Below are 15,759 nucleotides of genomic sequence, written 5' to 3'. Positions count from 1 at the left end.
GACCAATGACTGGCAATTCCAGAATATAGTCAATAGTCCCTATAGTTTTCTCCCACAGTTTGATCCAGAACCTGTCCCCAATCCGCCAATGAGCTATGAAAACCTGGCCGAGCTTCATCAGTTTGGTGAAGAACTGATAGGCACTGGGAATAGGATCAGGGAAATTGGGGAGCAGATTTCCTGGAAGTTTGAAGAAAGGGAACGTCACTACTGAACTGTCAGTTGATCCAAGAATAGTGAGGAGGGTTTGGAAAAGTTTGTTTGTATTATAACTAATACAGTAAAACTAACTCTGTAAAATGGGCAATAAAACAATGTAAAATAAAAGGTGTGTATTGAAGCAGATATAATATATAAAACAAAACAGAAGTTGAGGCATCGACAATTTTGGTTATATTTGTATGTTGTAATAATCTATGTGTTTATCTGTGCTATTACCAATAATTAGATACTAATAATTCCTATCAATATAAATTAGCAGATGGAAAACGCTAGTAATGAACCAGTTAATGAAGAGAATCAATCTGAGCAAAATCAGGAAAACCAATACATGACTAGACAAGATATTGAAAATATCATCACTCAAGGGATAGCCAATGCTATTCCAAAAATCATGGCTGCTGCTAGGAAACTTGTTGAATCACAACAAATCATTCCTAGTAAACGTACTCAGGAAGATAATTTTAGCCATAGTGTAAATGGAGGCGGCAATCATGATAATCATGATAACAATCCGCAACAGGCTCCACTCCCTAAGAAAATGAAAGCTGCAACGCCTGGTTGCACTTACAAGGAATTTCTTGCCTGTAAACTAGCAGAATTTGCAGGTAATGAAGGGGCAACTGCAACACTGCGTTGGTTAGAGAAAACCGAAGCAGTAATTGCAATAAGTAAATGTGCGGAAAAAGATCAAGTGATGTATGCATCAAACCTGTTCAAAGAAGGGGCGCTAGAATGGTGGAACACAGTGCTACAAGCAAAAGGAAGAAGGGTGGCCTATGCAATGAATTGGGAAGAATTTAAGAGTCTTGTTGAAAGAAAATTCTGCCCCGAATAAGAAAAGGAACAGATGACAAACAAGTTCCTGAGTCATCGTATGATAGGCATAGATTGTCGAGGATATACTTCGACATTCTTCGAATATGCGAGAGTGGTACCTAACCTGGCTTCGCCAGAACCGGTACTCATTTCCCGTTATATTTGGGGATTAATCGGAGAAATCCGTAACATCGTTAAAGCTGGAAGACCACGCACTATTGACGATGCTGTAGAGTTAGCCAACACCTTAACCGATGAACTGGTGCGCACAAGAGAAGAAGATCGAAAGAAGGAATTGGCTCAGAAGATTACCCAGGGATTTCGTACGGGTAATAATAACCGCTTTAAAAGAAGAGGAACAGGGCAATCCTCAACCACGCCATTCTGCAGAAATTGCAAGAGAAAGCATTTTGGAAGATGCAATATAACCTGCAATTTTTGCAAATCAGTAGGACATAGTGAAGATAACTGCAAAAAGAAAGCCATAGTCTGCTATAACTGTGGAGAAACCGGACATTACAAAACAGAATGCCCTAAATTGGTTAAAGCCGCAGATAATAAAGGCAAGCAAGCTGAAGGGGCAACTAAGAAGAATGCTCGCGCATTCCAACTGACCACTCAAGAAGCCGAACTCATTCCAGATGTGATAGCGGGTACGTTCTTAGTACATAACGTCTATGCAAAAGTATTATTTGACTCTGGTGCAAACCAAAGTTTCATTAATACTTCATTCTGCCAAGCTCTTAACCTACCTTTAACTACCCTTAGGCAGATTTTTACAGTCGAAACGGCAGATGGAAATTCTGTCAACATAGACAAAGTATTACAAGAAGGAAAGATAGAACTGTTAGGCCATAAGTTTTCTGCAAACCTGTTTTAGCCGGATTCGATGTAGTATTAGGAATGGATTGGTTAGTCGCCAACCATGCTCGAATCCTGTGTGATAAGAATTCCGTAGAAATCTGTACCCCCACAGGAGAAGTAATCTTAATCACAGGAGATAGACCTCGGAAGCCATTAAAATTCATTTCAGTAATGAAATTGGCTAGTTATTCAAGGAAACAAGAAATGGTGTATATGATTTCTGTAATCATTAACACTAAAAGTAAGGAACTCCGGGACATCCCTATAGTTTCAGAATACCCAGATGTCTTTCCAGAAGAATTACCTGGGTTACCACCGGATAGGGAAGTAGAGTTTAGAATTCATCTAATTCCAGGTACTACACCAATAGCTAAGGCACCTTATCGATTAGCACCTACTGAAATGCTAGAATTGAAAAAGCAGTTAGATGAATTACTAAGCAAAGGATTTATACAACCTAGTTCATCCCCTTGGGGTGCACCAGTGTTGTTTGTGAAAAAGAAAGATGGGTCGATGAGAATGTGTATCGATTATAGGGAATTAAATAAGGTTACAATTAAGAATCGATACCCACTACCTAGGATTGATGATCTTTTTGATCAATTACAAGGAGCTAGGTATTTCTCTAAAATAGACTTAAGATCCGGATACCACTAGTTGAAAGTACAAGAGGAGGACATACCTAAAACTGCTTTCAGAACTAGGTATGGCCATTATGAGTTTACAGTCATGCCCTTGGATTAACAAATGCTCCAGCCGCATTTATGGACATGATGAATAGAATCTGTAAACCATACTTGGATAAATTTGTAATCGTGTTCATTGACGATATACTCATTTATTCCAAAAGTCAGTAAGAACATTGTAAACACCTGCATGCACTCTTAACCTTGTTAAGAAAGGAAAAGCTTTATGCCAAATTCTCGAAGTGTGAATTCTGGCTACAGGAAGTACAATTTTTAGGTCATATGGTGAATCATGAAGGAATTCACGTAGATCCTGCTAAAATAGAAGCAATCATTAAGTGGAAGGTTCCACGAACGGCTATGGAAGTTAGAAGTTTTCTAGGCTTAGCTGGATATTATAGACGATTTATTAAAGATTTCTCTAAGATAGTTGTACCTTTAACTAAGCTAACCTGTAAGGCAGTTAAGTTCGAATGGGGAACTAGACAAGAGGAAGCTTTTAGGATTCTAAACCACAAATTGACGAACGCTCCAATCTTAGCTTTACCCGAAGGAACCAAAGATTTTGAAGTATACTGTGATGCTTCAAAATTAGGATATGGATGTGTGTTGATGCAACGCAAAAAGGTAATTGCGTATGCCTCTAGACAGTTGAAAAAGCACGAGGAAAATTATACAACTCATAACCTAGAGTTAGGAGCCATAATTTTTGCCCTTAAGATTTGGAGACATTATCTGTACGGAAGTAAGTTTACTATCTATACAGATCATAAAAGTTTAAGGTATATATTTAGGCAAAAAGAGCTAAACATGAGGCAAAGAAGGTGGATGGAAATCCTAAGTGATTACGACTGTGATATTCAATATCACGAAGGAAGGGCAAACGTAGTCGCAGATGCCTTAAGTCGTAAGTATCATGAAAAGCAAAAACGAGTCCGTGCTCTTAGGTTAAATCTACAATTAGATTTAATGGAACAATTGAAGAAAGTTCAGGGAACGGCAACCAAGGACGATGCCGAAGGAATGAAAGGTTACCTAAAGGAACTAGAACAAGGAAATGATGGAATTTGGAGATTCCACAAGAAACGAATTTGGGTACCTAAGCAGGGAGAATTAAGAAATAAAATTCTAGAAGAAGCTCATAAATCTAGGTATACTGTACATCCAGGAAACAATAAGATGTACCAAGATTTAAGAAATAATTTCTGGTGGATAGGAATGAAAAAGGACATAGCCGAATATGTAACCAAGTGTCTTACTTGTTCGCAAGTTAAGGCAGAACACCAGAAACCTTCAGGACTACTACAACAGTTAGAAATGCCTGTATGGAAATGGGAACTCATAACAATGGACTTTGTTACTAAGTTACCCAAAACCAGAAAAGGTAATGATGCTATTTGGGTAATTGTGGATCGATTAACCAAATCAGCTCATTTTCTACCAATGAAGGAAACCTTTAGCATGGAAAGGTTAGCCAAGTTGTATGTAGATGAAGTAGTATCCTTACATGGAGTCCCACTCTCCATTGTATCGGATAGAGATAGTCGTTTCACTTCCCGTTTCTGGACAAGTTTCCAGGAGGCAATGGGAACTCGACTCAATTTAAGTACTGCATATCATCCTTAAACGGACGGACAAAGTGAAAGGACGATACAAACAATGGAAGACATGCTCCGAGCATGTGTAATTGACTTTGGTGGTAATTGGGATAACCATTTACCATTAATTGAATTCTCCTATAACAATAGTTATCATTCAAGCATCGAAGCTGCTCCATTCGAAGCACTATATGGACGCAAGTGCAGAACTCCCGTTTGTTGGGCAGAAATAGGAGAAAGTCAATTATCAGGCCCAGAGATTGTACAAGAAACCACTGACAAAATAACACAAATCAAGGAAAGACTGAAAACTGCTAGAGATCGTTAGAAGAGCTATGCAGACAATCGCCGCAAGCCACTAGAATTTCAGGTAGGAGACAAAGTACTCTTGAAAGTTTCTCCTTGGAAAGGAGTAGTACGATTGGTAAGAAAGGAAAACTGAGTCCAAGATATGTTGGACCATTCCCAGTGATCCAACGAATAGGACCAGTAGCTTATCGTTTACAACTACCAGAAGAATTAGCTGGAATACATGATGTGTTTCATGTATCCAATCTCAAGAAATGTCTATCAGACGAATCCCTGGTAGTACCTCTTCAAGATATAGAGGTAAATGAAAAGCTGAAATTCGTAGAGAAACCCCTACAAATAGAAGACCAGAAGATTAAGTTTCTCAAACACAAACGACTAGTGCTAGTGAAAGTCAAATGGGAATCCAGGAGAGGACCAGAGTACACTTGGGAACTGGAATCAGAAATGAAGCGAAAGTACCCTCATCTATTTTAGTAAATCTCGAGGACGAGATTTTTCTCAAGGTGGGGAGGATGTAACAACTGTCACTAAAATCAATAATTAGGACGATAATTAGTCAATAAGAAAGCCCTAATTGAGACACCCAAGTAATTCTGCATTGGCCCTAAAATTTTCAGAACAATCGGAAACAGGATCAGGGCCCCTAAAACTCAAGGGGGGCAAACCCTAGTTGAATAATTATCTAAATTAAACGTTGCTATGTTCTGATTGGCCCAATTGTTGAATCACCAAAGCTAGTCCCGAGCCTAGGCAGCCTATGAATTAGACTGCTTAGCTTACGGACCGCAAGGGAAAGGGTTTACGGTCCGTAAGCGAGTCTCAAAAATTGCTATAAATAGCCGACCTTGGGGCTTGAACTGGGAAATGAAAACGACGTAAAGTTGCTGTCTGTACGTCGAGTTAAGGCTGTAATACTACAATAAACACACACACGATCACGAGGTGCTGCCGCAATCAGGGTAATAACTCGATCGCTATTACGATTCAACGTCCGATCGATTATAACTATCCAACGATTGTCTGAGTGCTGCTCAAATTGAGCTGATACTTTGTTATTCATTGTGATTTCGACTTGAATGTTTGAGTGATGTTCGAATTCGGACTATGCTCTGTCATTCGTTGTGAATCCCTTGAATTATTAAGTATTGCACTTATTAATTGTTGTGAGGTTTTAATCTCGTGAATTGACGTAACTGCTGAATTAGTTACTAACCCGTTTGTGTGTGCATTGTTAATTAAATTAGGTTAATCACAGGCAAATCAGTAAGGCTTAAACTCTGCTCGTAAAATCTGCAATGTGAGTCATTCTCTTTTTATCAAACTATTTTACAAAACTCCAAATTATTTTCAAAGTTATAATTACAGAGATTAAGTCTTTGTAATCACCAAGTTACAGCCGGTATGTGGGGTTTTGTATACATTACTTGATAATCTTCAACATTGGGGCAGCCAATGGGTGATATGACCATAATCACAGACACCACTGGACAGGTGGGCCAGTGGGTCGAGTGATAAAGTACCGTGGGTAGTTGGTTTGATAATCAGAAACATTGTAATCGCTCTTAATACTGTGAATTATAACTAATGTGTCGCTTTAGTAAAATGAATGATTCACTCGGTATTTCCCCGCTGACAAAACCTTTTTCAAACATGTTTCAGGTGATATGTTGTGAGCAAAGAAAGAGAAGTGCCGTGAAGCACTCCCAGCTTAGAAAAAGTGGTTCAGTGTAAATAAATAAAAGAAACATGTTTTGAAAATAAAGATTTCCCTGGGAAATCACATTGTTGTAAATTTCGGGAGTTATCCCTAAAGTTATAAAACGAGCAGTTTAAATTATTAAAAGATCCTGACGGGTCAAACCGGGTCGGGGGCCGTGACAGTATACCCATATGGCGGCATGTAATAATAAAATGTAATATAAGTCTGGTTCCCAGGGGTAATTGGGGTGTTCAACACGGCCCTCGGCATTACCAACGGTTGATGAGGCGGCGTGCACATTGTCTCGGTAAGCGCCGCTGAGTACAATGGAGGAAACTGGAAGTTATCTGCCGGTGAGAAATACTGAGCCGTTGCTCCAATTGCGGTCATGTAAACGGGTTGGGCTGGCTGACAGTAGTAACTTCTTGAGCCTGAAGCTGGCGTAAACACCGGTGAACTGGTGCTTAGAGGCGTCCCTTGTGTTGACGCAAGAGGGATAGTTGTTGTTGTCGCCGACACAGCGGGAGGCTGTGTAGTACCCGTGCACGGGAAAGAAGGTCACGTTCCGGGGGTTGCAGTGCCAGTACACCCCATCTCGTACCATGGAGGCAACTCAGCCTCAAACTCAAGTGCGAGAGACCTAGTTATTGCCGGAGCCGAAATTGTCGTTGTAATACTCGCCGACATTGTACTTCCTTCACCGATAGAAGTCGAAATGGTGCTAGCCATTGAAGTACTTGCGTTCGGAGCACTCATCGTGGTAACAAATTCCTGGTATTTCAGGTCCCACGAATGGCGCCAATGTAGAAACGTGACCTGATATACGTCTCTTGACTGGTTGATCTGATAAAGAGTGGTCCGATCTCTAATCTACAAAACAGAACACCGTTAGGACTCGTTACAGGAATGGGGTTATTCTTATAACCACCCTCTAGCGTGAGAATAAGAATTCGTTTGTGGGAATAAAAGAGAATGTAATGAGAGAGAATTGTGTATCTTACCTTCACGATGGCATATCCTATTTATACTTATGGGTGAATTAAGGTTTCCCCTTAAGTCGGGAAGTCGGTTTGAAGATAGCTCCTAATTTTTCGGAGATTCTTTCATACTTATATTTGCATGGGGATATCTTCGATATTTATTTATTATTATATATTTAATGATGGCTATCCGACCTGAAATGACCGGGCCGGGTCATTCCTCTACAATTATTATCTTCATTCTCCCTCTAAATCTTGAATTAGATTCGTTTCTCCACATCCGCATCATTACCGACAACTTCAATCCCTTGACTAAGTTTAACATCCCTCTTTTCGGGTCACCGGAACAATCCCGTTCTTGACAACCGATTAAAGAAAAAAAAACAAGCTTCTCATTTCTACCGTTTTTTTTTTCTTTCCTTGCTAGACACGACAAGATTCAAAGCCACCCTGCTTTGACGAATCTTCTTCTGTCCGTCTACCCACAAATTCCGATCAGATACTTCTGCGAATAAGAATAACCTACACCGGTTTTTTCCGTTCTTAACCTATATCGTATGCAAGTCAAAGAGATTTCTTTGTGTTCTTGATCATATAATTGTTTGATTCCGCAAACAATTGTATTTGCTTGATATCTTAGATTTTCGGGACTTACAGAATTAGACAAAGGAACAAAATTGATCATTACCATGTCATTGTTTTATTTAGTTACTATATGGGAATAGAATAAATTATTATTAGCCTTATCTTAGGGTTTAACTTTACACATTCTTTTTGCGGCATTTCCATATTACCTTCATCTTGTAAACTTTTCTTTGTGGTGTTTAATTAGTATAATTAAAATGAACGATTAAAGTTTAATTAGTGTAGAAACATCACCTGAGATACGTCTCTTGACTGGTTGATCTGATAAAGAGTGGTCCTGTAACATCTGGCCCCTCTCATCACCAATATTGTCCGCTCTGCCTCCGATGGGTTGCCCATCCAAGAACTCACGGATTTGTTTTTGGTTGCTCATGTGGAGACTTCCCAGGATGTCACCCATCCTGGTACTACTTCCACATGAGCACGCTTAACTGTGGAGTTTTCATGTGCTCCACAACCAACTAAGCCCAAAACGCGTTGGTGATTTAAGAGGCAGGGCATTCCTTAAGAATCGAGGATCTCTCCTGGCCAGGGCCGATGTGGGATTGCCTAGGGTGTCACAATGGTCCTGTTAATCTTTCGATAGTCAGTATCCGTATTATTACAGGTCCGATCTTCAATCTATAAAACAGAACACCGTTATGACTCGTTACAGGAATGGGGTTATTCCTGTAACCACCCTCCGGCGTGAGAATAAGAATTCGTTTGTGGGAGTAAAAGAGAATGTAATGAGAGAGAATTGTATATCTTACCTTCACGATGGCATCTCCTATTTATACTTATGGGTGAATTAGGGTTTCCCCTTAAGTCGGGAAGTCGGTTTGACGACATCTCCTAATCTGTCGGAGATTCTTCCGTACTTATATTTGCATGATGATATCTTCCGTATTTATTTATTATTATAGATTTAATGATGGCTATCCGACCCGGAATGATTGGGCCGGGTCATTCCTTCACAACTAGTGTTTGAAAGACTAATTCATCCTCGTTAACTCATAACTTTTAGGTATTTTAAAATGTTATTCACATATATATTATAATATAGTATAGTATATATAACATGGATAATACTAGTGTAAATAACTTTTCTTTTATTTCGTACTACACATTTTTTCCAGGTAAAACTTATCGTTCATTTGCAATTATGATTCATAATTATTGGACGATAATTAGTGAGTAAAGACAAGGAGAAAATGGGTGGTCAAACCCTGAAATTGTCAAGTGGAAATGAAGGGTAAATTGATGGTCTAGTTGAACATTAGTGTGTCATTTACGTACTCATTATGGTTGAGGTTGATGCGCCGTCCGAGAAAGAAAAAAAGTATAATAAAATGGTGTGGTCGACACCGAGACAAGGCAGATACATGTTTAAGCCTGGGGAGACCATGTTTATGGTTTGGTACGACCGGTTGTAATAAAATTTGAAGCTGAATTGTTAACTGCGGTTTTGAAACAGAAAAGTCGAACCAGGTTTCACATTTTAACAATTTGACAATTTTAGACAAATAAATATCTATTTTCAAAAGCATAATTTTTGTATTATATTTTTAAAAATTTATTAGATTTTTTCATGAGGATGATACACGCACCTACCTTTATAGTTCTAATATAAAATATATAAGTGATGTTATCCTGCCTGTTCGGTTTAAACGTTTGTTCCAAGTTTTAAACCATAACCGAACCGTAAATGGTTGTCCGGCTTTGACGAAAATTTTAGGTTAAAACGCTAACTATGGTTTTTGAAAAAGGTAACCAGATCAACTAGGTTGCTTGGGTTGGCAGAGCCATCTAGTTTTCGTAGTTTCGCGGGTCGGTTTTAACTTTAGAAAGTTGTAATGGTTGTTAATTTAGTAATGTTATACGACCAGATTGTTTCGGTCCAAAACTGAAACCGGAATGTTCGGTTTTCGGTTTTTGAAAACCATTAGGTTCGGTTTTAGCAACGATTCGGTCAGTATTTTTGAATTTTGGAACAAAGTGACGTGAGATTTAAAAATAAAAAGTATATCTAAGTTTTAAAAATCTTTCTAAAAGGTTTACCTTTTAAGCTAATATATTTAACATTTTTAATTAATACTGTTCACATAAACCTAATTTTCAAATTTATTTTTATGTTGATGTTCTTATCATAAATAGTTAAATGATTAACGTTCAAGAACAAAATTAATAACTCCGAAATCAATATATAACAAACATTAAGAAAAATGATTTTTTTAGGTTATTCAGTTCGGTTTTGTACGGTTCGATTAAATTGGTCTTTTCAATTTGGATTGAAATCACAGCAAAGACAAAGAAGGGTTTATTGAGGCGGCGACAGCTTTTTGCAAGTGGGCGGCGGGTTTGGTAACGGGATGGGTGGTGGGTTTTTGCAGCTGGGCGGTGGGTTTGGTGATGGGACGGGTGGTGGGTTTTTTTAGGTTGGTCTAGTGGTGTTAGGGTGATGGTGTTTGACGATTGTGGTAGAGGTGCGGTGGGATGGGATGGTAGTGGTGGTAGGATGGTCTAGATGAGAGAGAGGGGGAGGGTTCGACTCAATAGTTTACAAAATGAGAATTTGCGTATTCAGATAGTTAAACTTTTTGATTTTAAACTAAAGTGGTTAAAACCTAAAACACAGAGACTTAAAAAGTAATTTACTAAAAATAAAATTATTGAATAAAAATACAAAAAATAAATTATTAGACTAATAGTATTATTTTGGACAACAAAAATTCAGGTTTACTCTAAGATATAAATTAGACATCAATCTCTCACACCATACATCACAAATCTCCCTAATCTCAAAAAAAAAAAAAAAAAAAAAAAAAAAAAAAAAAAAACAACCGTACGTAACAACTTATTACAACTAGGAGGTTCCCCCGCGCTACGCGGCGGGAACTTGTTTAGTGTCGATTCGATTCGTTATAATACTGGTACTTCTTAAAACAACTGATGAAGAAAACCTTAAAAACAAAGGTGTGATATATCCTTGACACATGTTCAACACTAAATCGAAACAATAAAATAAAACTAATATAAGCTTATCTGATGTTATACTATTTAAATAACAAACTAAAACAATCTGATATATATTTATTGATCTTATTAAATTTTATGCGATTCCACTTGTTTAAACTTTGATGTCATGGTACTATAATTACACTACTTAATATCTATATTTTAAAGAGTGCGATAGCGTAATACAAAATAGTTGTCGTTACATAAAAAATATAATACTTAATATTTATATTTAAATTTTTTTTGAACGACCAACAGAATCATTCCCGAACACTCTCGGGGCACCCACTGGACCAAACGGAGTACTCCGAGAGTAACCCGAGTCCACCACCAATTCCAGGGAAAACCCGGTAACCCACCCGCTCGCAGGCACGACGGTGAAATTACCGATAAAACCCGTTTGGATCAAGGATCGAACCAAGGTTTCCTTGGGTCTCCTCTCGTTGCCCACAAATGCCACACTCTGCACCAAGTGGAAGTTCAACCTGGATCTCTCAAGAGAAATGCAAGTTTCCATCGCCTAATATAGAGATCATTGGCCTATATTTAAATATTTAAAAGTAAAATAAAAGGCCTTTTGCAATTTGCTTCTTTCCGATGGACCGCTCCAACAGACTTTTCAAATGAACTTTTTTCAAGAGTTCCACCAGAATAAAATTCCCAACTCCTTCAACTCAAGAGTTCTCATCAGAATAAAATTCCATTCATCCGATGGCTACCACCTCCTTCAGCTACCAACTGCTACCAGACCTTGTGGTGCAAGAAACCAAAGCACATACATGTGTGTGTCAAGGAGAGAGGTCGAAAGTACTTAGAGAGAGAAAGGAAGAGCAGGTCCGGCTCTTGGTGATTTTTGGTGGGTCTTCCTGTTGGTGGATTCTAAACCTATATCACTGGTTGTGGTATGGTTGTGAATTTGGGCAGCATGTTTATATTTCGGTGGATGTAGGCGGTTTATTTATCAATCACACAAACGACCACCGGCGACGTTGGGTTTAGATCTGGTTGAATATGGGGGGAAGAGAATGATCGTAAATAGTTGACGGAAATGGTGCGCAGGAGGTGGCTTCCACTCCGTCACACCCGGGAACAGAATCAAACCACGCGCCTTAACGGTGGTGTTGCCGACCCGAAACTACCAGCGCCGAACATTCCTTGTTCAATCTCTCTTATCTCTCAATGATGAATCTCAGATTCTCTTTTACAAACCAATGATCTTGGTTGAAGCAGGGCTTTGGTGGTCTCTGTTTCTTCCTTGGGCAGAAATATCATTTCTCTTTGTTGGTTGTGCTCCATCATGAAGCTAGGAAGTTCGATGGTCAAATAAAGAAAGTTCGATAATTGACTATTGAACCGACCAGTTGTCAATTAATACATATAAACAATATGATAGTATAATTATTATTATTTATACATATTAATTGAAACTTATGATTAATAGTAAATCAACAATTTTAAGTATTTATTTGTTATTTTTAGTAATAGATAGTAACCAATAAGATTTAAATATTTTTATTAGTAATATTTTATTAATTATTTAATTAGAGTTTTATTGTTAACTTTTTATAAAATCTGCATCTATGTTTATTTTATTTTTTAACATTTTAAGTTATTTGTCCGCACGTTGTGATGGTACGTTATCGCGCACATTAGTTCGGTGTCAGTTCGGTTCCTTACAGTATCGGTACGCGTACATGCACTTGGTATAGAAATCAACACATATTTTACATGACCAAAAAGGATAAAAAGAACACTGGTACTACCACCAATGTTGTTCGTACGGCACTGACTGGTTCAGAGTGTCATAGTACTGGTAACGTTATTCATTTATCATCGATAGAGTTGTATAAATGAAAATGAAAATTAAAATCGAAAACCATAAAAATGAATGCAGGTATCGGTACCGATATTCGGTATGGTATAGTATGGTATATTATGGTATGGTATGGTAGCACTAAGATGTCAGTGTCGAAAGAAAAAACAATATAAACAAACTCCTGTACCGAAAACGATGTTGTTCGGTACGGTATGGTAGCGATATGGTGTTAATTTATCGGAAGGAAAACAATAAAAAAAATAATACCGGTACCAATACAAATGTTGTTCAGTCGTTTTGGTTCAGTTTGGTATGATAGCGCGCGACACAATATTCTTATCAATAAAATTCATATCGCAATGTTGAAAAAATATAAACATAGAACGCAAACCAACTAAACCGATATTAACTGAACAACATTGGTATCGGTATCAATATTCGTTTTTATTGTTTTCGATCGATATCAGGTTTTCTCTTTTCATTACTATATTCTATTGTTAGTACCGGTACCGTAACAAAACAAACACATACCGAGAAAATTCCCGCCGCGAATCGCGTTGAGAATCTCACTGGTAACTATTATTCAAAACTGAATGGCCATCAAATGCTCTATTAACTCTAAATAAATTAAACGTAGTTATTTTAATGTGGTATGATACATTATTCAATGTTCACCTTGTGTGTTTCCTTGTGGATGTAATGGAGCGAAGCTTAAGCTTGCTTTGTGAATAATTTTTTTTATGATTGAAATTAGCTTGTTTATTATTTATTAATTAAACTATTTAAACTTATAAATATTTTTATATATACGTATAACTGTAATTTTTATATATGAATAATATACATTGTTTTGTTTATTTGTACCAACATTTTATATAAAAATAATAATAATTGTGCTCATATGTATATATATTTAATATACCAAATAGAACCTATATAAATAAATAACTAGAATGGTGCCCGCATAATGCGGCGGGAAACGCATACATTGTCAAGGTGAGTATGGTTCAGTCGGTTTAACTATTACCCTCAACCAAAACCAAAACCAAAACCAAAACCAAAACCAAAATCGAAGATATCGGTTTTTGGTTAATCAGTTCGATTTATTGGATTAGATTAATGATTTTTGGTTCGATTTGTTTAATTTCAGTTAATAGCTAAAACCAAACTTGGGCTAAAACTTTTGGTTAAAAATCTATGAAATTGAGGTTTAAATACATGAAATTGATGTATAAATACTTGAAATAAAGGTTTAAAATATGAAATATAAACAGGAGGTATAAAAGCTAGAAATATATGAAAATATAAATGGTTCGATTCGGTTAATATTGGTTACACGGGGGTACAAAAAAAATCAATAACCTTTTTTGGTTAATTCGGGTTTCGGTTAATCAATTATCAGTTAATGCAGTTCATGGTTGATTTCAGTTCGGTTTCTTCTGTTTCATTTCGGTTTCAGTTTGTGATATAGTTATTGCTCACCCTAGATACTGTTAATTACGTAACACATCATATTTTTATTAAAGAAACCTTACAACCCTATACTCAAATTAAAGAAAATAAAATGCTCATTTTTGGTGTAATTTAATTAAGAAGAATATTAATGTACGAAAAAATTATGGCCGTTTAAAAACCATAGGGGTAATTAGTTTTTCACAAGGGGATGAAATGTAACTAATAATGTGTAATAAAGACTGGAGATTTAAATGTAATTAGTGTTTAAAAGACTAATTTACCTACATTTTAGGGTTATTATGCACTAAACTAAAAAAAGTTAACTTTTAGATTTATTAAAATACCCTTCCCTTATGCATTATATATAGTATAGATATACTTATTTAAACTTGCAATCCGCCTTGAGCTCGATGCTCAGACTCATTTACTACACAAACTTATTTTTAGACACGAACTCATTTAAGATGACTTGGTTCTGTAACGCTTCGCTTTTTGGAAATTTCTTTATTTAGAAAGTTTGTTTGTATTTCTATTTATGGAAACTTGTAATCCTCTTGTATTCGTCTTTCTTTTCAAGCATTGTAATCCGAGAACTTGAATTATAATAAAACTCGATCTTTTCATACATTGTTTATACATACTTGTTATACATTCGTTACAATACTCGTTATACGTGCAAACTTAATACATACTTATACGCAAACTCATACTTGTTATACATGAAAAATCAGTTTATACATGCCTTTATTTATACATTTTACATATACATTGCACTTACACGCTTAAAACACTTAAAATTGGCTAAAATACGTGAAAACAACAAACTTGGACCTTCAAGCAACTGAACCAGCCGCTTCGTGCGAAGGGACTCCCCCACTCACACGAAGGGCCCTTCGTCCAAAGGTCCAGTCGCTCAAAAGCCCAGTTGCCCCGAGCCCAATTCGCTCCAAAACCCTAATTCAGCCTATAAATAAAAACCTTAACCCTCATTTCTCACCTTCCACACTCTGAAATTCTCTTCAACTTACTGAATTCGTGCACTTGCAGCTGAGCATTTCCAGAATCATATAAGTGAGTTTTAACTCACTAACTTTATATTTTTCTATCTTATTTCTTCTACTTCTTTCTATCTTTTATACATTTCTTCACATCTTTACAACCTGATTTCACAGAACTTACCATGGTAGTCTGTTGACAAGCTCAAACACATTGATAACCAAGTTGATGATTGAAGTTTACTTTTCCAAAAATTTTATAAACAACTTTTTGATATTGAACTTCGCAGAATCTGGAACCCACCGAGCTCACAAGCTAAATCTATAACTGTGGATTGGTGTTGAGGTTGATTTCAGCCAAGAAACGAGCCTGTTTAAACAAAACCGAACCGGTTCGTCTCAAAAGAACACACTTCGCACGAGGGGAAGGTCCCCTTCGCCCGAACTGACCAAGACAGTTCATGCTAGGGATGAGCATTAGGTATTAAATACCAGTCCCAATCCTGTCCCGTACCGATCCCGATCCGAAAATATCGTACCGAATTTTTTCGCTACCAGAAACGGTATCCACTTTTTGGCATTTTCGGTATTGGTATTTTCGGGATTGGGACGGTACCGGTAAAATACCGAATTTTACCTTGATATACCTCTACCGTACCTGAAGGGGTATGGTC

The sequence above is a fragment of the Helianthus annuus genome, chromosome 15 (assembly GCF_002127325.2).
Source record: "Helianthus annuus cultivar XRQ/B chromosome 15, HanXRQr2.0-SUNRISE, whole genome shotgun sequence".
In the NCBI taxonomy this organism is placed as follows: Eukaryota; Viridiplantae; Streptophyta; class Magnoliopsida; order Asterales; family Asteraceae; genus Helianthus; species Helianthus annuus.
The sequence above is the reverse complement of the archived record's forward strand: the minus strand, read 5'-3'. Positions refer to the sequence as shown.